At 42.1% G+C, this 24143-nt stretch overlaps 1 protein-coding gene and 1 pseudogene across 5 annotated transcripts in view; one reads left to right on the plus strand and one right to left on the minus strand.

The window, feature by feature from the left end:
* The window catches only part of PDE4DIP (phosphodiesterase 4D interacting protein), a 28477-nt gene extending 6341 nt beyond the window's left edge, over positions 1-22136 (minus strand). For 2 of the 5 annotated variants that reach the window (XR_004058993.1, XR_004058989.1), the window contains exons 1-6: positions 21917-22136; positions 13330-13389; positions 10980-11082; positions 7140-7331; positions 6403-6566; positions 6155-6244 (exon numbers count right to left, since the gene is read on the minus strand). The gene's annotated coding sequence lies outside the window, so the exon portion shown is untranslated. The remainder of the gene's footprint in view (positions 1-6154; positions 6245-6402; positions 6567-7139; positions 7332-10979; positions 11083-13329; positions 13390-21916) is intronic. The other 3 variants (XR_004058991.1, XR_004058990.1, XR_004058992.1) reach the window with 3 other exon arrangements.
* On the plus strand, positions 1693-3365 carry LOC104678663 (annotated as a pseudogene).
* Positions 22137-24143: the final 2007 nt, after the last annotated feature.

The following is a 24143-nucleotide window of genomic DNA, read 5'->3' on the forward strand; positions in this document are numbered from 1 at the left end:
AGAAATCAGTATCAAATCTTCATATGTATACAAATACACACACATATACTTAAAAATATTCATTGCTAGCTCTGTTCACTTAAAAGGGCCTAGAAGCAAAAGGCATTCATGTAGCAATGAACACATCTTGTGCCCAGATCATAGTTTCTGAATGCCATTACCCACCAAAAGGAACCAGGGAGCTCTTTAGGATAATGGCTGATTCTGGGACTGAGGCAGGTAAAGCAAAAGGTAATCATAGAACATCTTACTGTGCCAGAAACTATGAAACTATGCTAAAAAAAAAAAAAATGATGGGGATATGGCAAAGCTTGATGAGGTTCCCAATGACCAAATATGGGTTAATTTGAGCATTAAAGGAAATAATGACCAAAATCAATAATATAATGATTTTTAAAACTATATTTAATATATATATTATTATATATATATATATATATTTTTTTGAGATTGAGTCTTGCTCTGTCATCCAGGCTGGAGTGAGGGGGGTGGGACGGGGAATCTCTCCGCTTTCCAACTTCAAGCGATTCTCCTGCCTCAGCCTCCTGAGTAGCTGGGATTATAGGCATGCACCACCAAGCCCGACTAATTTTGTATTTTTTAGTAGAGACAGGGTTTCACCATGTTGGCCAGGCTGGTCTCAAACTCCTGAGCTCCAGTGATTTGCCCACCTCGGTCTCCCAAAGTGCTGGGATTAAAGGCATGAGCCACCGCGCCCAACCCTGAAAATCACTGTTTTTAAACTGCCAATCTAGTTTAAATTCAGCCAGCAGATCACTTAAATACTAAGGGTGAAATAAACCTTTTACAACAGAGAGATTTGACAGCTACAACTTTAACCAAATGACTAAATTTAATACCACCAAGGATGATACAAGGTGATTATCACGCACTGATGTGATGCACTAAAAAAGACGTCATCCAGTCCAGGCGCAGTGGCTCACCCTTGTAATCCCAGCACTTTAGGAGGCTGAAGTAGGTGGATCACTTGAGGCTAGGAGTTCCAGACCAGCCTGGCCAACATGGCAAAACCCTGTCTCTAAGAAAAAATACAAAAAAATTAGCCAGGCATGGTGGCGCATGCCTGTAGTCCCAGTTACTTGGGAGACTGAGGCAGGAAGATTGCTTGACACCAGGAGGCAGGCAGGTAGGCAGGCAGGCCAGCCAGATGGAAGGAAGGAAGGGAGGAAGGGAGGAGGGGAGGAAGGGAGGAAAGGAGGAAAGGAGGAAGGGAAGAAGGAAGGAAGGAGGGAGGGAGGGAGGGAGGGAGGGAGGGAGGGAGGGAGGGAGGGAGGGAGGGAGGGAAGGAAGGAAGGAAGGAAGGAAGGAAGGAAGGAAGGAAGGAAGGAAGGAAGGAAGGAAGGAAGGAAGGAAGGAAGGAAGGAAGGAAGGAAGTCATCCATATGGTATTCCTGCCAAAAATATTTAACTCAAATCTAACCATGAGGAAACAATCACAGCTAAATTGAGGAATATTAGCTGGCCTGGATTCTTTAAAAATGCCAGTCTGCCCCCAGGTGGGCTGGGCCTGCAGTGGTGAGGGGAGCCAGGCTGAGGGTGGGAGTGGGTGGCGGGCAGGCGGAGGGCGGGGAGAGGTGGTGGAGGAGGAGGAGGAGAGATGAGGGCAGCGGAGGAGGTGAGGAGCGCCGGGTACTAGGCTAGGGAAGCCGCGGGCTCTCAGGGAAGAGACAGATGATGAACAAGCTTTACATCAGGAACCTGAGCCCCATGGTCACCACCAACCACCTCTGGCAGCTCTTTGGGGAGAGGATGCTGCCCCCCCATGGGACAGGTCCTGCTCAAGTCTGGCTATGCCTTCGTGGACTACCCCGACCAGAACTGGGCCATCCGAGCCATAGAGACCCTCTCGGGTAAAGTGAAATTGCATGGGAAAATCATGGAAGTTGATTACTCAGTCTCTAAAAAGCTAAGGAGCAGGAAAATTCAGATTCGAAACATCCCTCCTCACCTGCAGTGGGAGGTGTTGGATGGACTTTTGGCTCAATATGGAACAGTGGAGAATGTGGAACAAGTCAACACAGACAGAAATCGCTGTTGTCAATGTCACATATGCAACAAGAGAAGAAAATAAACATGGAGAAGCTAAGCGGGCATCAGTGTGAGAACTACTCCTTCAAGATTTCCTATGTTCTGGATGAAGAGGTGAGCTCCCCTTTGTCCCCTCAGCGAGCCCAGTGTGGGGACCACTCTTCCCAGGGAGCAAGGCCATGCCCCTGGGGGCGTTTCTCAGGCCAGACAGATTGATTTCCTGTTGAGGATCCTGGTCCCCACCCAGTTTGTTGGTGCCATCATCGGAAAGGAGGGCTTGACCTTTATGGTCAAGCAGACCCAGTCCCAGGTAGACATCCATAGAAAAGAGAATCTGGAGCTGCAGAGAAGCCTGTCACCATCCATGCCATCCTGGGGGGACTTCTGAAGCATGTCACATGATTCCTGAAATCATGCAGAAAGAGGCAGATGAGACCAAACTAGCTGAAGAGATTCCTCTGAAAATCTTTGCCCACAATGGCTTGGTTGGAAGACTGACTGGAAAAGAAGGCAGGAATTTGAAGAAAATTGAACATGAAACAGGGATCAAGATAGCAATCTCATCTTTGTAGGATTTGAGCATATACAACCCGGAAAGAACCACCACTGTGAAGGGCACAGTTGAGGTCTGTGCCAGTGCTGAGATAGGGATTATGAAGAAGCTGCGTGAGGCCTTTGAAAATGATATGTTGACTGTTAATACCCACTCCGGATACTTCTCCAGCCTGTACCCCCATCACCAGTTTGGCCCGTTCTCGCATCATCACTCTTATCCAGAGCAGGAGATTGTGAATCTCTTCATCCCAACCCAGGCTGTGGGCGCCATCATCGGGAAGAAGGGGGACACACATCAAACAGCTGGCGAGATTTGCCGGAGCCTCCATCAAGATCGCCCCTGCGGAAGGCCCAGACCTCAGCGAAAGGATGGTCATCATCACCCGGCCACTGGAAGCCCAGCTCTAGGTCCAGGGACGGATCTTTGGGAAACTGAAAGAATAAAACTACTTTAACCCCAAAGAAGAAGTGAAGCTGGAAGCCCATGTCAGAGTGCCCTCTTCTACAGCTAGCCGGGTGACTGGCAAAGGTGGCAAGACCGTGAATGAACTGCAGAACTTAACCAGTGCAGAAGTCATCATGCCTCGTGACGGAAAGCCAGATGAAAATGCAGAAGTGATGGTCAGAATTATTGGATACTTCTTTGCTAGCCAGACTGCACAGCACAAGATCAGGGAAACTGTACAACAGGTGAAGCAGCAGGAGCAGAAATATCCTCAGGGAGTCGCCTCACAGCGCAGCAAGTGAGACTCCCACAGGCACCAGCAAAACAACAGATGAATGGAGCCCTTCCAACACCTGACAGAATGAGACCAAACACAGCCAGCCAGATCGGGAGCAAACCAAAGACCATCTGAGGAATGAGAAGTCTGCGGAGGTGGCCAGGGACTCTGCAGAGGCCCTGAGAATCTCAGGGGCCGAGGAGGGGTGGGGAAGATCAGTCAGGTTTGCCAGAACCACGGGTCCTGCCTCCCACCCCCCAGGGTTTCTGCAGGCTTCAGTCATCCACTTCACCATCCATTCGGATCTCTTCTTAACTCCCACGACGCTATCCCTTTTAGTTGAACTAACATAGGTGAACGTGTTCAGAGCCAAGCAACATGTACACCCTTTTCTTGTGGCAAATCGTCTCTGTACATGTGTGTCCATATTAGAAGGGGAAGATATTAAGATATGTGGTCTGTGGGTTACACAGGGTGCCTGCAGCAGTAATATATTTTAGAAATAATATATCAAATAACTAACTCGAATTTTTAATCAATCATTATTTTTTTTTCTTTCTAAGGAGAAAGCAGGCTTTTCTAGACTTTAAAGAATAAAGTCTTTCTTTAGGAGGTCTCACAGTGTGGAGAGGAGCTTTGAGGCCACCCACACAAAATTCACCCAGAGGGAAATCTTGTTGGAAGGACACTCACACCAGTTCTGGATCGCCTGTGTATGTCAATAGAAGGGATACCGTCTCCTTGAAGAGGAAACTCTGTCATTCCTCATGCCTGTCTAGCTCATACACCCATTTCTCTGCTTCACAGGTTTTAAACTGGATTTTTGCATACTGCTATATAATTCTCTGTCTCTCTCTGTTTATCTCTCCCCTCCCTCCCCTCCCCTTCTTCTCCATCTCCATTCTTTTGAATTCCCTCATCCCTCCATCTCAATCCCATATCTACGCACCCCACCCCCTCCCAGGCAAAGCAGTGCTCCGAATATCACATCACACGAAAGGAACAAGAGCGAAACACACAAACCAGCCTCAGCTTACACTTGGTTACTCAAAAGAACAAGAGTCAATGGTACTTTTCCTCACGTTTTGGAAAAGGAAAATAGGAACCCATCAAACCAACCAATCAACCACACAAAGAAAAATTTCCACAGTGAAAGAATGTATTTTGTCTTTTTGCATTTTGGTGTATAAGCCATCAATATTCAGCAAAATGATTTCTTTCTTAAAAAAAAAAAATGTGGAGGAAAGTAGAAATTTACCAAGGTTGTTGGCCCAGGGCATTAAATTTACAGATCTTTTAAATGAGAAAAACACACAGAAAAAGCTACCTCAGGTGTTTTTTACTTCAGCACCTTGCTCTTGTGTTTCCCTTAGAGATTTCCTAAAACTGATAGTCGGAGCATTTTTAAAATTTTTTTAATAAAAATGAGTTGGAAAAGAAATAAGATATCAACTGCCAGCCTGGAGAAGGTGAGAGTCCAAGTATGCAACAGCTGTTCTGAATTGTCTTCCGCTAGCCAAGAACCTATATGGCCTTCTTTTGAACAAACCTTGAAAATGTTTATTTAAAAAAAAAAAACGACAAAGAAAAACAGAGAGAGATAATATTGGAGATGTTCTGAATTTTAATAGGGTACCCGCCATTAGGGCTTTTACGCTAAAGGATGAACATGTACTGGTTTCTGTGAATAAGCCATTATACCACTAGACTGCAATGTCAGTTTCCTCTACTGCAAACAGTATTCTGTGACCAAAAAAATATATATATATATATCTCCAGCTAACAAGAAAAAAAAATGCCAATCTCACTAAAGAAAAAAAAAAAAAGCTAGACAATTGTTCTAGATTAGTGACTAAGAGACATGACAACTAAGCACCTGGGTTGGGGGAAACCAAAGTAGCCATACAGAACATTAATGGGACAACAGGAACTCTGAATGTGGACTGTATATTAGATACTAAGCCTATACCAAGGTTAAATTTCCTGAGTGTGATAATTATATTGTAGCTATGTAGGAGAACACGCTTATTCTTAGGCAATACTTACTGGAGTATTCAGGAATAAAGTGTCATGATTTCTGTAAGAAATTCTCCAATGGTTCAGAAAACACATTACAACTACAAATGTGTGTGTAATAGAAAGAAAAAAGGCAAATGTGGCAGAATGTTAATAACTGGTAAGTCTGAATAAAAATGTCTATGAGTATTCACTGTACTATTTTTGCCACTTTTCTGTAGGTTTGAAATTTTAAAAATAAAAAACTTTAGGGAAAAGTACACTTTTTAAAAAAGGCAAATAAAGAATAAATAAAACAAATCCAACATTCTTTTATTCTTTGATTAGTATAAAGTTTTCCTACTAGAGAATGACAACTTGTAAGACTTTTCTAAACCATCCCCTGAATGGGGCTAGGCTTGGAAAATAACTCAATGTACACTGCCTACCCTTCCTAACAGTTTAATGTAGGTGATGTCAAGTTACAGTGAGTGGCCCCAGACTTGAAAGATACCCAGGAAAAGGTGTCAGCTCATGGCCCTGCTGGGCAGGAATGGAACCACTACCTCCTGCATTTCTGAATCCCTGCAAAACTATATGAAAAGGAGAATAAGGATAGAGTTTCTCTGGGTCAAACTGTGAACCCAAAGCAATAACCTCGACTCGACATAAGGTAAGGACAGTTCTTCAGCCTTTCAGAGGAATTCCAAACTTATTTGTTCCATTAAGGTAGGAAGAGAAAAGAGTCTTGTCCAAACCTATTAATAGAGATTACTAGAAGGAAAAACAAGAGATAAACAAAGTCCCTTAATGAAATGAAATTTGATACTTACCTAATGTGGATCTGAGTATGCTGGCATCCTCTTTGGCAGTCAATGAAGTGCTACCATCTCTGGAAGGTATCTGTATTGAACCCTAAAAAACTGGAAAAGTCGGGGGACTTAGGAAGATGCAGGAACTATGATCACAATGACAATACTGAGAATATTCTGAGATTTTGGTATTAAAATGATCGAACTTAAACCTCAAATGTGAAAAGGAAATGTAATCAGCATGAATTATCTAAGTCTATAGTTCTTACTTGATCAGTCTTTTCTCCAAGAGCAGGGGCCAATGTAGGTAACTTCAGCTTGTTGGTTAGAGATGGGTGCTTGGGACATCAGGGAGTCTCTCCCTCCTAAATATTGGCACAGGGCCTGTAATTCTGAATTTCTTTCCATTAAGGCTTGCACCATCTTCTCTCTTCTAAAAAAAAAAAAAAAAAAAAAAGGAATTTACTTCTTAAATATTGTGAAATTAATATACCCCATACTATTATGAGATTATTCTCACCATGGCCTCTGAAAAATGCAATCTTTTTTCCTCTTAAGATAACTCAGATTTTAAATGATCAGATTATTAAGGAAAAGAAAATGTATGTAATGAAGTTTATGGATACATGTATTGTTTAGGCACCCTTCCAAATGCAAGGTTTTCAAGAAATTTTTCATACTTCGATGATTAATGTAAAACTGTGGTCTAAAGCCAGGTGCAGCGGCTCACACCTAATAATCCCAGCACTTTGGGAAGCCAAGACAGGATGATTGCTTGAGCCCAGAAGTTTGAGACCAGCCTGCACAACACAGCGAGACCCCCACCTCTAAATAAGTAAGTAAATAAATAAAACTGTGGTCTAGGTAATAAATAGAAGGAAAGAAACTAACAGAGTTGACTGTAAAATATATAAATATACACACATCTGTAGTCTGCAAACGCTTCCTATTTGCAGACTATAAATGCACTACATGATACTTTTCTGATCTGTGCATTAATCCTTACTTGGCTTTCCTGCTCCCTGGCGTGCATAGACTGAAGCAGGCTTTGAATCTCCATTTCATCTTCCACCACTAGTTTGTTTCGATCACTTAGAAGGTCCTGCAGCATCCTTTCCTTTCGCTGTAGACGCTGGCACAGCTCCTCTGCTATCTCACTCTGCCCTGGTCCAACTTTGCTTTGCACAGCAATGTTGCACTAAGATCCCAATGCAGAAGGGACACTGTAAGTTTCTGGAGGAAAGAAACTCTCTCTACTAAATATCAAAGGGCTTATAAGAATCTATCATAGAAGAAGGAGGTGTGAGATTCTTGAGAATAAGTATCACGTTTTACTCATTTTTGTTTTACCAGATCTAGCACAGGCCTGCAACACAGAAGTCTCTAAATACATGTCCCAGGAATGAATACAAACAATACAGAAAACTATCTCTAGTGGCCACTTACATACATATTGTTTTCTGAAATAAGTCTTTTTCCTATTTGTTCAGGGCATGTAACAATTAATGTTAGATGAGAATAAATGGACACTCAGTTCATTTATTTGTTTTCTCCCCAGTGTAACTTTATAGGGGGAAGCATAAAACGAATTGCTGAAAGGAATACTAAACACTGTATTTGCTATCATAATGATGGTTTCTATTTCTGTACTAACCGCCGGCATATGGTGGAGGAAACAGAGGAGCCATACTGCCTAGGTTGACACTGGATCTGCTACTTATTCGCTATGTTAGCTTGGACAAGTTACTTAGCTTCAGAAGTCTGTTTCCTCCTCTACAAAACAGGGATAATAGAATGTGCCTCATGGCCTTGTGAGGGTTCAATCAGTTAATCTCCATTGAGATCTGAAAACAGCACCTGCCCCAGCATGAACACCGTAACTAATAAAGGTTAATAGCTGCCAGACGGAAGAGGCAATGTTTAGGTCTCATTCATTCTCACATAACTTCTTTGAGAAAGTTAATTGCCAACTTAAGTTTCTAGATGTGGAAAAAAAAAAAAAAATCCCAGTGAAAGTCAATGACTTGCCCAGGCACTAAATCGCTTGTACCTGGAGAATCACTTGTGTACCTGGGAGGCAGAGGTTGCAGTGAGCTGAGATCACACCATTGCACTCCAGCCTGGGCAACAAGAGTGAAACTCCATCCCCAAAAATAAAATAAAATAATATCAAGCAACCAAAGAAGTAGGAAACAAGATACATAATGAAGAATCTAATCATCCAGTTGAAATTGACACACATGTTGGAAATAGCAGAAAAGGACATTAGAGCAGTTGTAGTTGTATTTTAATTAAACGGAGAGGTTGAAGATTTTTTAATATCAAATTCTGTAGATAAAAACTGATTTACAGTCTGAAATGGAAGAAGGCACTGGATTAAACATTGCAGAAGAGAAGATTATTGACCTAGAGGGAACAGAAGTTGAAACTAACATAAATGAAACACACAGTAACAAATGACTTGGAAACTAAAAGGACCATCAGCATAAAAACTTTAAACACCCTAGTATAGGGCTAAATGGAATCCCTGAAGGGCGTGTAGTGGAGAAGAGAGACAAAGATACTTAAAACATACTGGCTGAAAGATTAAGGAACTCCATGGAAACCATAAACTTCAAATATTACAGAAATATGATTATTCTAAGAACAAGAGACATGAAGAAAACTTCACCAAGGAACACCTTAATCAAATCCATCAAAACCAGTGATAAAAAGGAAATCCTAAAAGGAATAAAAGGGGAAAGAACATGTTACATATGGAGGACTGAATATAAGGATGGCATAAGATTTCTCATAGGAATATTCTGGCCAAGATTCTCTTTTCAAAACGATTCTGAGTCCAGTCAATGGACAGTTATACTACATCATCAAGGTTCACATTTGTGTTCCATAATTGGGTGAAACATTAGCATGAAAAAACAGGTATAACTGAAGACGTGTCTCAGACTGAACAAACCCAATCCTCTACATAACACACAAAGAAGAATCAGATTTCAGCAATGCTACTTCTTATCCTCTTTAACTAACTAAGAAATTTAAGAAATATACACTACAGTATGACTGATGTTTCTTACTATATGGGTTATTAACTATAAGTTAAAAGCTGTGGGACATCATCTACCAAAAACAGTAACTATAGCTTTGGAATACCTGAATCCTCTATATCTATATTTAGATGAGTAGTTGGCAAACTATGGCCTGGCAGCCACCTGCTTTTACAAATTAAGTTTTATTAGAGCATGGTCATGCTCGTTTGTTTATATATTGCCTATGACTACTTTCGCTCTACAACAGCAGGGCTGAGTAGTTGCAATAGAAATCTTCTGGTCCACAGAAGCCTAAAATATTTACTATCTGTCCCTTTACAGAAGAAAGTCTGCCAACCCCTGCTTAAATAGCAGTGAAAGATGCAGATTGTGATAATAAAATTTAATAATCATTATGTAAAATAATACTTGTCTATTCTCTATAGTCATAGGATCTATATCTAGCTCATCCAAAAAAAGGTTTGGATTATTAAAGTTTAAAAGTAGGATAATCAGAACAGATTTCTATTTTACCATAATACATGTTATTCATTGTTCTATCAAGAGACTATTATTATCAACTCTGATTCTCTCTCTCTCACTCTTTTTTTTTAAGAGATGGGGTCTCACTGTCTTGTCCAGTGATTATAGCTCACTGCACATTCTCAAATTCCTGGGCTCAAGGGATCCTCCTGCTTCAGGCTCTAGGGTAGCTGGGACTACAGGTGTGTACTACCACACTCTGCTAATTTTTTTTATTTTTTTGTAGAGACAGGTTCTCACTTTGTTGCCCAGGCTGGTCTTGAACCCCTGCATTTAAGTGATCCTCCTGCCTCAGCCTCCCAAAGTGCTGGGACTATAGGCGCAAGCCACTGTGTCTGGCCTCTCTCTCTTTTTTGAACCTTTCATGTTTTGTGATTAACCATTTGTACAGTAAGTTTTTCTTTTTAATTTAAATTTTGTTTTCAACTCTGATTATCAAAGGATTTGAGAGTACAGTCTCTCTACAAGTCTCAAGTGTCAGGGGTCTACAGTGAACTTACTTTGGTGCTGAGTCCTAACTTTAGAGTGAAAGACTACTTTACTCTTAAAAGGTTTTTCCAGGTGGTGATAAAAAAGCACAACAAAGTCTGTATAGCATAGTTGATGAACCCTACATATAAATGCTAGCCTAAAAAAATACTCAAGCTTGCAGATTAAAAAGCAATAAATATTTTGGATAGACTGTCTAATAAACTAACAGATCTATTATTTGGAGGGGAGTAAAGAGTTACTTTAAAAAAGTGTTTTAAGAAACACTTTACATTCAACCAAACTTGACCAATACTGTAAAATCAATCAAAGTAACTAAGTTAAGTAAGAACTGGAGTTCAGTCTTCAGAGAGATTGTTAAGTATCTCTGAGGAACTCTAATCTTTTCAGGTAGAGATTTTCAATCGGCAGAGCAATGTGAAGGGCTGTTACTGGGATTCAGTCAGCGAGCAGTCCCGGAAAAATAAAGCTTCCAGGAGTGAAGCCTAGTCTGCGGCTTCACAGCCTCACTTCAATGAGTTCTTCAGAGTTAATGCTCAGATCTTTTTTTCCTGGTATCTCATAATCTTTGTCAAACCAGCTATTATGTGGCTGTGACCCATATCTGCTGTGATCATTGTAGCTACTGAGACTAAATTATTAACACAGTGTTTTTGTTTGTTTGTTTGTTTTTGTTTGGTTTTGGTTTTTTGTTTGTTTTTTTCAGTTATGGGATCCAGGTAGATTTTCCATCGTAAAGAATGTAGCACAGAACCCTTCAAGAGGAGTTATTCAGTACTCTTACTTACCTGCTATTCAATACTCCTAAGATTTCAAAGATGATGAGCTCAAACATGGTGCAAGAAAATGCAAATATCAGAGAAGATCACCTGTACAACATACCGAGGTTACCTGTTAAAAGCCAAACAGAGACTAGAAGTTATTTCCATGTTTAAAAACTGAACTGATAACCTCCTTCTGGTTACAAGTCAGAAAACTTATTTTGAGGAAATTCTCAAGTCACTGGAAGTAAGGCCACAACAGCAACTTGCCTGGAGCTAAAGAAAAAGATCAAAGTAGGTGGCACTTCTGAATCTTGAGTCACTATTACCAGCATCCTCTTGTGGATGAAGAATTTTGAGGACAAGAAGATGAAGTGACAGGGTCATAGGCAGCACTTAGAATTCCTGATGCACACTGACAAAAAACTGACAGATTCATATATAATGGTTAATGTTTAAAGGGGTTCTTCAACACTCTGCAGATCCTGGATCAGTTCTGGAACCTCCCCTAGGAGGTCTTAAAGTATTGGGCAGAAGAAAATCTCCAGAATGCCAGGCTCTTTCAGACAATAAACTCCCTGAGAAAGTTTAATGGAGAACATCCTAGAAATGACCCAAATGTAGACAATAACCCCTGATCTTACTACTAATTGTAGGGACCAGCCCCACAGGGTCGGTAGGTATTTCACCCCGTGTGCGGAGATGAGAGACTGTAAAAATAAAGATGCAAGACAAAGAGATAAAAGAAAAGACAGCTGGGCCCAAGGGACCACTACCACCAAAACCTGGAGACCGGTAGTGGCCCTGAATGCCAGGCTGCGCTGACATTTATTGGATACAAGACAAAGGGGCAGGGTAAGGAGTGTGAGCCATCTCCAGTGATAGGTAAGGTCATGTCGGTCATGTGTCCACTGGACAGGGGACCGTTCCCTGCCTGGCAGCCAAGGCAGAGAGAAAGGCAGGTGAGAGAGAGAGATCTTAGGCCATTATTTCTGCATATCAAAGACTTTTAGTACTTTCACTAATTTGCTACTGCTATCTAGAAGGCAGAGCCAGGTGTACAGGATGGAATATGAAGGCAGACTAGGATCATGACCACTGAAGCACAGCATCACAGGGAGATGATTAGGCCTCCGGATAACTGCAGGTGGGCCTGACTGATGTCAGGCCCTCCACAAGAGGTGGAGGAGTACAGTCTTCTCTAAACTACCCAGGGAAAGGGAGACTCCCCTTCCCGGTCTGCTAAGTAGTGGGTGTTTTTCCCTGACACTGATGCTATCGCTAGACCATGGTCTGCTTGGCAACGGGCATCTTCGGGTCACTTCTCACTATGTTCCCCCAGCCCCTGTCTCTGTATGGCCTGGTTTTTCCTAGGTTATGATTGTAGAGCGAGGATTATTATAATATTGGAATAAAGAGTAATTGCTACAAACTAATGATTAATGATATTCATATGTAATCATATCTATGATCTATATCTAGTATAAGTATTATTATTTTATATATTTTATTATACTGGAACAGCTCATGCCCTAGGTCCTTGCCTAGGCACCTGGGTAGCTTGCTGCCCACAACTAATTAGGAGAACTAATTAGGAAATGTCCAATCTAGGGTGGTGATATTCTGAATCCAAAGCTTGAGATAAAAACAACACCAGCCTTGGGATTTTGGTTTTAATTTAAAACATAAGACTGGCAATTCAGGGTCAGATAGACACATGAAAGGGAACATTTGTAAGACATTATGAATTAAATTCTCTCCTGCAGAATAACTATTTCCTATTGGTGTATATCCTGATATGACTAAGGCATGACATTCCTTGCTCCTAACTTCTGGGCTATATTTGATTTGCCCTTTCCCCCCCTTTTAAATCAATTAAGCCTAACTATATTCTCCAGTCTAATAGTTATATAGTACTTATTTGGTAAAAGCATCCCATCTTGGAAATGAACATAATGTTTCTTTTTTTTTTTTTTTTTTTTTTTTTTTTTTTGAGACGGAGTCTCGCTCTGTCGCCCAGGCTGGAGTGCAGTGGCCGGATCTCAGCTCATTGCAAGCTCCGCCTCCCGGGTTTACGCCATTCTCCTGCCTCAGCCTCCCGAGCAGCTGGGACTACAGGTGCCCGCCACCTCGCCCGGCTAGTTTTTTGGTTTTTTTTTTTTAGTAGAGACAGGGTCTCACCATGGTAGCCAGGATGGTCTCGATCTCCTGACCTCGTGATCCACCCGTCTCGGCCTCCCAAAGTGCTGGGATTACAGGCTTGAGCCACCGCGCCCAGCCGAACGTAATGTTTCTTTAATGGAGGCATTTTTCTTGTCCCATTTTAAAACAATCTAAATTCATATAGTGTAAGTATGACAAAGTGATTTCTTCTCACCTCATAGTCCTTAAACAATTGGCGCATGAAGAAAAGCCACCCAAATCCAAAAAACAGTATCTGGAGGAGAAGGAAAATAGAAGGTCAATCTATATTTTCTTTTGAGAAATGTTTTATAGAAACTCTTTCATGATAAAAGGTCTGCTAACTAGATGGTTAACTTATTTCAGGGATTAAAGATAAGATCCACTCTTATAAGACCTACTTATTAAAGCTCATGATATTGGAAATAAATGTTTAAATGCTCTTGGATTTTTGAAGCTATCCATGTTACAGAGTGTGCTTTAAGTAAGACAAAAATGGAAGTATATATTTTCCCATAATCTTATGATAATCATTATATGAGCCACAGAAGTTCACAAATAGAAAAGGAGTCAGTGGCCAGGCACGGTGGCTCACACTTGTAATCCCAGCACTTTGGGAGGACAAGGTGGGCAGATCACCTGAGGCCAGGAGCTCGAGACCAGTCTGGCCAACATGGCAAAGACCCGTCTCTACTGAAAATACAAAAATTAGCTGGGTGTGGACACCTGTAATCCCAGCTACTCCCGGAGGCTGAGGCATGAGAATCACTTGAATTTTGGAAGGCGGAGGTTGCAGAGAGCCAATATCACGCCACTGTATTCCAGCCTGGGTGATAAAAGTGAGACTCAGTCTCAAAAAAAAGAAAAGGAGTCAGAGTGAAATTTGCTTCTTATGGATGATCCCTGATTGCAAGTATTTAAAAAAAAATACCAGCCTGGCCAACATGGTGAAAACCCATCTGTATAAAAAACATGCACACATAAAAATTAGCTGGAAGTGGTGGGGTGTGCCTGTAGTCTCAGCCACCTGGGAGGCAAAGGTGGGAAGATCACCTGAGCCTAGGAAGTTGAGGCTGCAGTGAGCCATGACTGCACCACTGTGCTCCAGCCTGGGCAACAGAGTGAGACCCTGTCTCAAAAAATAAATAAAAATAAATTAATTTAAAAAATAAAAACTTCAGGGGAGAGGAGTTGAGACCAAAATTAGAGAAGTAGTAGAAAGCCTAATATTTTTTATATCTGTTTCCTTCAGAGAGTTTTCTTAGCTTCTCCACCATCCTGCCTAATCTACATCAAGTGGTTTTCATCTCAGTGTAAAGCCGAGAGATTGCAGGATCCCTCTTTTGTCAGTTTTGTTTCAAACTGGCAGAGACCGTAGCCACATGACAGCTGACAAAGCTGGTCTGTAGTAAACAGAACTTTCTATACATAGACACGCACTGACACGACTAATCTTTTCTTCTTAAACTGGCTAGGACCTTTATGAATAAAATGATTTTATGTCTTCCTAGGGACTACTTTACTGAGCAAGTGTAAACTCAGTAGTTTAGCACAGACTACTTTAGCTTCTTATCATGCCCCCGCTGCCTAGCAAACTCATGTGTTCAGCCCCCTGGAACTTCCTTTGGTTCTTTAGACCCATATTCTTTCACATCGAGACCTCTGTAAATGTCCTCTGACAGGAAATTCTCTCCAGCCCTCTCCCAGTTATGCTATTTACTCCCTCTGGAAGGCCCTCTCTGCCCTCCCAAACACAGATAAATTGCTCTTTTTATATAATCTTATTCTACATTGTACTTCCCTCATCAAAGTGCTTACCATGCAGTTTTGTAATGCCTGATTTAAATATTTTTTGACATCAGATTATAAGCTCTATGAGGACAAAAACCATGTTTGTCTTGTAATCTTTGTATCCTTGGCATCCAGCACAAAGCCTGGTATGTAGCAGACTCTCCATAAGTGCTTGCTGAATGGCTAAGTGGTCTACATAAAAGATGGTTTATTCTTCAGCATTCAATCTTAAATTTTCTGTAATAACTCCTATGTGCTATGCTAGGTGCTGAGGATACAAAGATGAGTAGGATGGTTACTACCCTCTACAAGCTCACAACATAGTGAAGACACTACATAAATAACTATAACATAATATGGACGTGCAATGATAGAAATACATACACGATATTGTAAAACAATATGAAAGAGGGAGACCAAACCAATCTGTAGGGGCTTAGGACAGATTTTCTGGAGAAGATAATGCCTGAGCTGAAGGAAGTTTTAATTTGGGGTTAAAACATGATATTGTGTGCAAATTTGGGGATTATGTGTATTTTTCTAGAATGGTTTCAAGGTATTCATCACACACTCAAAGGTTTCCACCACCCCTAACATATTAAAAATCACCCTCTCAAAGGGTGAACAAGAATCAAGTAGGGATGCTGGACACAGTGGCTCATGCCTGTAATCCCAGCACTTTGGGAGGCCAAGGTGGGTGGATCGCTTCAGCCCAGGAGTTTGAGAACAGATTGGGCAACATGGTGAAACCCCATCTCTACAAAAAAAACACAAAAATTAGCTAGGTGTGGTGGTGCTAGGTGCTGGTGTTCCAGCTTATGGGGAGGCTGAGGTGGAAGGGCCACTTGAGTCTGGCAGGTGGAGGCTACAGTGAGCCATGAGCACATCACTGCATTCCAGCCTGGGTGACGGAGCGAAACCCTGTCTCAAAACAAAACAAATGAACAACAAAAAAACGAATTAGGTAGGGTAAAAACAGGTGGTAGGGATAGGAGGACAGGGCTTTCCAGATAGCAAAGGGCATGAATAAAGGCGCAGAGTGAATAGCATGGTATATGCCGGGAACCACACATGGTTTGGTGCTGCTAGAAGATGAGATTCAAAGAAGGAAGAGGTTAAAAATGAGGCTAGACAGGAGGAGTGGATGTCCAATCACTGACAGCTTTGAAGGCCACCCTAACGAGCTTAGATTATAGTCTGTAGGTGGTGAGGGTTATTTAAGCAGGGAAATGGCATGGTCTGATTTGTTTTATATTATATAGAGCAGTATGGTGGCTGTGTGGAAGACATATTTGAAGGAAACAACATTGTAGGAAGAGAAACATCATAGAAATGTATTATGGGAGTTCAGATGAAAGATGATAAAGCCCTGAATTAAGACATTTGGTGACAGAAGAGGAGATGACAGATTGGAGAACTATTTAGAAGGTAAAATCAGCAGGGAGAAGTCAAGGATGACTAGTTTGGAATACAGGATGAATAGTGAAGCTACCCAATTTATATAAAGAATATTGGAGAAAGAAGAGGTTTAGGAAAGGGGGCAGAGGATGGGGAAAATGATGAGCTCATTTTTGAACACACTAAGGGCCTGAGGGACAGCCAGCAAGATGGGTCAAGATATCCAGCAAGATGGGTCAAGATATCCAGCAAGCATCTGAATAAAAGACAGATTGCGAAGACACATCTAAGATATACCTATGAGTTGACACTACCAAAGTACATGAGATCACCCGGGAACAGTATCTAGAGTAAGGAGAGCAATGTGCCAAGAAGAAAATACTAGAGGATAAGGAACACAGTTTGCATGGTGAGGTAGAGGCAGGAACCAGAGTGTAGCAGGTCAGAATGAATGGGAGCTAAACCAGTGGGGATAGTAAATGCAAATTACTCTAGGAAGAGCCAGGAATGAGAAAAAGAGAAAACATTAGATAACAGCCTAGAGAAGAATGTGGAATAAAGGGAAAGTTTATTGGCCAAGGGGAAAGAAAGCAGTCAAGTAAGGAGAAAAAGATGAGATGGATGATGGAATGCTAGAGGATGAACCGATAATACTATTAAGTAATTATTATTATTAGATAACTTTTATGAGCATTTACTATATTCCAGGCTCTCTAAGTAGTACTTAGCATTATAATCTTATAAAAATCAGTAAAAAGCTACTAAGGTAGGTTTGATTGTCCTATTTTCACAGAGAAAGATGAGGTTTAGAGAAGTTAATCAATTTATAGTAAGTGTCAGAATCAAGAATGAACTCAAGCTTGTTTGACTCCAAAATCCGTGCTTTTTTAAAAAATATTATTTTTTCAGCTCTTATTGAGTCAGTCTGTCTAGAAAACCTGTGCTTTTAACCACTTCAAAATAAGCTACTCTAAGATCAAAGGTAAGTTAAATGGCCTTAAACTGGAGTAGGGGAACCCCATTTTCTGAAATGGGAGGAAAGGAGGTGAGAATGGTTGTGAACACAGATAACCTTTTAGATTATGCAGAAAGTATTCATAGTAGGAGATCATACCTTTTGGCTTCACTTTTGTTGAGTAAGTACGAGGCAAGGTTATCTGCTAAGAGTAAGACAGGTGAGTATAGAAAAGGCAGCTTTGAGGAGAGTGACAAAGATTCAGAGAAACTTTGAGAGGAATGAAACAAGTAGCTGATTAAGGTCAAAAAAGGAATAATTCAGTGAGTTGAGGGTTAAACTCATGGCGTTGGCAAAAAACTACACAGCTGTGTGATTTTCTACAGTAGCCTTCAGGCCTCTGTATTAGTAGACAAACTATAGCAATGATCCAAGTATGGACTTATATATATATGAAGGTAAACGAACAAGAGGGTGTAAGAAAGTAAGTTGGATCCAAGTATCTAGATCAAGTAGACAAGGAAAGAGTCAAGCAGATTAGGAGAAAATGCCACAATATCCTTTGGCTATTACAAATGGTTACTTGTGGAGACAAATGTAAATTCAGAGTTTAGAGACCATATTCATATGACTTACGAAGCCACTACTGAAAACAGAGAAGTTGGGTAGTTAGGACTGAGAATGGTATGTATAGTGGAAATGGATGATTAAAAAAAAAACAAAAAAACCCAAGATTGCTGTGAAGTGGAACTTTAGACAAGGAAGAGAAAACAAGCAAAACTTTTAAGTTTATATGGTGGGGAGGGGAATGGAAGAAAAGAGAAACAGATACATACCTTTAATATTTCATTGTGGCCTCCTTTTGCATTGACAAAGAAAGCTTAAACAGACTTTCAGAACAAAATTACGTCTTTTGCAGCAACATAGAGGCAACTAGAGGCCATCATCCTAAGCAAATTAACACAAGAACAGAAAACCAAATACCACATACATGTTCTCACTTCTTTTTTTTTTTTTTTTTTTTTTTTTTTTTGAGGCGGAGTCTCGCTATGTCACCCAGGCTGGAGTGCAGTGGCCGGATCTCAGCTCACTGCAAGCTCCGCCTCCCGGGTTTACGCCATTCTCCTGCCTCAGCCTCCCGAGTAGCTGGGACTACAGGCGCCCGCCACCTCGCCCGGCTAGTTTTTTTGTATTTTTTAGTAGAGACGGGGTTTCACCATGTTAGCCAGGATGGTCTCGATCTCCTGACCTCGTGATCCGCCCGTCTCAGCCTCCCAAAGTGCTGGGATTACAGGCTTGAGCCACCGCGCCCGGCCTCATGTTCTCACTTCTAAGTGGGAGCTAAATATTGGGTACTCACCAACATAAAGATGGCAAAAAATGAAACTGGAGACTACTTGGGGGCAGGGGAGGAGAGAAGGGAGAAGGATTGATACAACTAATTATTGAGTACTATGCTCAGTACCTGGGTGACTGAATCATTTGTACCCCAAACCTCAGCTCCCACAATATACCCAGTACAAGTACCAAATCTACAATAAAATAAAAGTTGAAAAAAAAAAGACTTTTAAACTACACACATACACAAAAGTAGCTGGAGAATTCATTACATCCAAGATAAATACAAATTCTGGCAAGATTATAGAGGTTCCAAAAAGAATGCAGAAGCAAAATGCAATTTCAAATAGCTTTGCAAATAAAATGGAAGGCGCATAGCTTCTTATTAAAAACGAGACTTAATACTTTCAGAATTGTAAAGAGTAAAGTCTTGACCTTAGGACTTAAGAGTGTACTCTGGAACTGATAACTCTTATGACTGTATAGAGGGCTCAAAACATGAGTTAGATCATAGTTGCTTTTATAAAAGTGACTTCTGGGTTGAAAATTAGCTACTGTTAAAAAAAGAAAAAAGAGGCCATCAGTAGGATAGTTATTAAAGAATTAACTATAAAAGTTTATTCTTGGATCATTTATTCACCCTTTTAATTATTTAACAAATATTTATTAGTACCTAATATGTGCCAGGTCCAAGGGATAGAACGGCAAACAAGAGAGCATGAATGCTACTCTCAAGGAGTTTATAATCTACGGAGGAGATAAATGAGTAATTACAAAACAATGTGACTGTGTTGTTACAGGGGAAGTAGGTGAAGGGTACTATGGCAGTATGTATAGGGACATCTAGTCCAGTCTAGGGGAAGCTTCTTGGATGTTCAAGTTGAGATCTGAAGGCTGAAAGGGGAGGGATATGAGGAAAAGGCCCAGAAAGAGAAAACACACTGTGTGGAAATCTGGAGGCACCACAGCATGGCCAGGTTAGGGAACTAAAAGAAGTTCGGGAAGTCTAAAGAATAAAATGGTGAAAGCCATAGCTGAAGAGAGAAGAGCCAGGGTCCCATCAATAAGGGACCTGATAAGAGCGAGGGTCCCATCCATAATGGACCTGAAAAGCCACGTAAAGGAGTGTGAACTTCATCCTGTGGCGCGGTGAGCAAGATTCAATATGTGACCTCTGATTTCAGATTTCATTTCAAATAAACCTTTCAGTTAATACAACACAGAAAAAATGAGGGGGGAGGGGCACAGGGGGCAATGGTGGTGTTTCCAAGGTAACCACACCTCTCTAGAGAAGTGCTTTTTATTAAATAAATATTCACTACAACTCTACTATGTGCCCACAACTGATCTAGATGCTGGTGAATACAGGAAAGAACAAGAAAGACAGTGTCTTGGACTTCATGGACAGATAACAAACACATGAACATACAAATGAACTATAGTAATAAATGCCAAGAAGAAAATAAAACATGGAAATGAGGAAGAAGGCAGCCGAAATGGAAAGCTACTTCAGCTTCGGGCAGGGTGTCAGGTAAAACCTTCCTAAAGTGACATTTTTACTAATGCCGAAATGATGATAAAGTAGCCACATAAATATTTGAACAGAGAACATTCCATGCAAAGGAATCTTTGGGTCTTTCTTCCACATTTGTAAAGAGCAGGTTTAACAATTAATTACTGCATGTGGATGCATGTGTGAAGTAAAAGTCTATGATTACAAGGCACACAAAATTAGAAAGCCACTTCCTTGGTTCAACGTATCAATTATATCCACGCTAAAAATCTTAGAGGCTGCAATGCAAAGCCAATTTTCTACTGACATTCTTATCTTTATTCTAAGTGGGAAAAAAAAGACTAATTAAATATTGTTATTTTTCTTAAACTGGTACTAGAGTTAAAAACAACCCTGAGCTGTCACCAAGGGCACTGGGTAGTCTTAGAAAGGTTTTAAGCAGAAGAGTTATATGCCCAGGTTTTTTTACATTAATACATTTGAATACTATGAAGCCAATAAAAACAATAATTACGAAAACGATAGCAAAGGTGGTAAATTCAAAACATGAAAAAAAAAAAGATTGCATTAGAGTGATAGGATCATGGATGGCTTTTCCTTCTTTCTTATCTTCCTAAATACCGTAAAAGTTTTTGAAGAGAAAAGGACAATGCTCCGCTCTACGGAGACGAGTATTAGGATGAAGCAATACAAAAATTGAATCAAAGAACAAAAATTTAGTTCACTTTAAGCCCTAAAAGGTAACTGTTTCTGTTATTTGCCATTTGAGAGAAAGAACAAGCAAAAATAACCACCCCCACACACAAATCTTTAAATTATTGGAAAGACGGGGGGAAAAAGGAAAATAGGTAGTCTGAGCTTCACAAATATTAACAGTTGGTCAACAATTATTTATTGAATGCCTGCACTTGGAAGTGGGGATACAGCTATGAACAAGGCAGGATCTCAAAAAACAAAATCATAAACACATACATAAATGATGCCAGTGCTATGATAAATGCTAGGAAGAAACAATAATTAACAGTGGATTACATGGTAAAAGCAAGAGGCTCACTAGACGAAGCTTCTATTGAGCAGAGACGGTGTCTTATATGTTTGTACGCTCAGGGCTTTACATAATGGTCGATAAATGTTTGTTGACTGTACAAACAAATGAAGGTGACCAATGGAGAAATGAGGGTCAGAAAAACATCCGAAAAGTGTGGGTAAGTAAGCAGAGGATAAAGGATGAGGCGTCAGTGCAAAAACGAAATCTTAACTTTTAAGCATAGGTGTAACCTGATATTGATACTTTGCAGCAGCAAATTTCTCCACACCTGGATGCAGGATTTGACATCTAACAACAAAGCCTGCACTGACGTGTCCTCAGTATCCAGCCCTGATTGGCGCGCCGCACACCCGGCGCCCGGAACCACACAGGCTTCCCCAGCCCAGGGTCAGCGGCGCAGCCTGGAAGCTCCGAGGAGCTCTGAGGACCGCCGCCTTAACTGGCGGCGCCGGCTCTAAGCGTGGAGGCCGGCGGACCCCTTCCAAAAGTGGACCGAAATTCCAGGGATGGATGCCGGGTGGGGCCGCGGACGACCGCAGGCCAGCCTCCTGACAGCCGGGTCTGAGGGAACCGGAGGCAGCAAATCGCACACCCTCTTCGTGCTCTGGGTCCCGGGGTGAGTGGAGCAGGCCGCGTGAGAGAGGAGCGAGACCCCGAACCAGTCCGCACCGCGGAGGACCTGAGAGGGTGATTACGGAAAGGGAGGCGGGCGGGTGTCGGGGCAGGAGGCGGTGACTCACCTGGGAGGTAATCGTGATGCTGGAGTCGATCAGGAAACTCATGGCGAAGTGCAAGGAGGGCTGCTGCCTCCACTTCCCACTCCCCGAGGCCACGGCACGCTGAGGCCACCCGACTCTCACACATGCTGCCTTCTCCCTGGTGCGGCAGCCGGGACTACGGCCCTCCAGGCTGAAGCCATCAAGCTGCGCCCGAGCCAGCCAATCAGCGGCTACATCCAGAGCCCCGCCTCGGGCTCGGCGTGGGTGGGGCAGACGCTAGGCTGCAGCCGAGGCCCCAGGGGCGGGGCTTATTAGGGGCGATACTAAAAAGCAGATGCAATGCGTTAACGTTTCTGAGGCTGAAGGAGGTAGGAACTGAGAGCTAAGTGGTAATTCTGTTTTGTAATGATCATAGCTAATAAGATAATGATAATTATAGTAAGTCAGGCATTGTGTCCTAAATGTTATAACTTACTTGACTCTGCAAATATGACTGCACAAAGTGAGGGAAGACTGGAAAGTCAGATGAGACATTAACAAATATAACTAACCAAATACATTTCTGTGACAACAACGAAAAGCACACCGTCTGTAGCAATTTAGTGATAATATTGTACAGCATATCAGTTAGGCCACAGGTGGAATACTGCACTCCGTGTACCACACTTTTTTTTTTTTTTTTTTTTTTTTTTGAGACGGAGTCTTGCCTCTGCCGCCCAGGCTGGAGTGCAGTGGCCGTCTCTCAGCTCACTGCAAGCTCCGCCTCTCGGGTTCAAGCCATTCTCCTGTCTCAGCCTCCCGAGTAGCTGGGACTACAGGCGCCCGCCTCGTCGCCCGGCTAGTTTTTTTTTGTATTTTTTAGTAGAGACGGGGTTTCACCATATTAGCCAGGATGGTCTCGATCTCCTGACCTCGTGATCCGCCCGTCTCGGCCTCCCAAAGTGCTGGGATTATAGGCTTGAGCCACCGCGCCCGGCCCGTGTACCACACTTTTAAGAGATTTTACAGGCCGGGCACGGTGGCTCACGCCTGTAATCCCAGCACTTGGGGAGGCCGAGGCGGTCGGATCACCTGAGGTCGGAAGTTCCAGACCAGCCTGACCAGCTGAAAATACAAAATTAGCCGGACGTGGTGGCGCATGCCTGTAATCCCAGCTACTAGGGAGGCTGAGGCAGGAGAATCGCTTGAACCCGGGAGGGGAGGTTGCGGTGAGCCGAGATCGCGCCATTGCACTCCAGCCTGGGCAACAAGAGCGAAACTCCGTCTCAAAAAAAAAAAAAAAAAGAGAGAGAGAGATTATACAAAGACATATTGGAGCTCGCTCAAATGTGAGCCACCAGATAAGGGCTGGTGGAAGGAGGCGAAGAAAGATGACTCAGAACATGACATCTGTCTTCATGTGAAAGAATGGGTAGAACTGATGTGGCGCTGACAGTTATCTGTAGGGCAAAGGACTGGAAGTTAAATGAAGACAGATTTTAATTCAAACAAGGATCAGTTCTTTAAGAGTCTGAAGAAGGGTTATTTTAGGAAGTAGCTCCCTCTGCCCCCTTCCCACCTGTTACCGTGGATCAAATATACACTGAATCACTACCTCATTCATTCAACAATCATTTCATGAAGGCTTAGTGCATTGCTGTGGGGCTTACTCTGCTGCCGCCCTGGGGCCTAGCTAGTCTTTGTAGTCCACATAGTCTCATAGTCCTGCAAACTGGCTCCAGCCCAGGAAATCACCCTGTGTAGGAGTGGCTGCAGTCAAGACCCAGGAAGACAATCCTGAGGGCACCTGACATCCAGCGTCTGAGTTCGGACTACTACAGTTTGAATAAGTGACTTGCAGATTCATTACACACAAGAGAACGTGTCTTCCTTTCATTGGATTGAACTCTGTCATACCAAGCAGTCAGAACTACCTGTTAGATGTCCAATCCCTGATCCAGAATTTCAAGGAGCTGTGGAGGCAGCTCTATTATGGGAGTGTCATAACCAGAGAACTTTGTGTCCTGGCTATATCTATTAGGGAAGCAGGTAGATTCCCACATAGCAGCACCTAACTGACATTCAAGACTGTATATACTGCAGAGTGCTGAGAGAGACGATCAAGGCAAGCAGTTTACCTTGGTGGCTTACTGGGGTGCACAGTGGGGATCAGAGTCTCAGTAACCAGGAATAGCAAAGAAAGGTGTGCAGTGCCTGCTGACCTAAGGCCTATGCAAAGCTTTGGGTGACACCATTCAGAATTCTCTCT

This window comes from Rhinopithecus roxellana, chromosome 8 (genome assembly GCF_007565055.1).
Source record: "Rhinopithecus roxellana isolate Shanxi Qingling chromosome 8, ASM756505v1, whole genome shotgun sequence".
In the NCBI taxonomy this organism is placed as follows: domain Eukaryota; kingdom Metazoa; phylum Chordata; class Mammalia; order Primates; family Cercopithecidae; genus Rhinopithecus; species Rhinopithecus roxellana.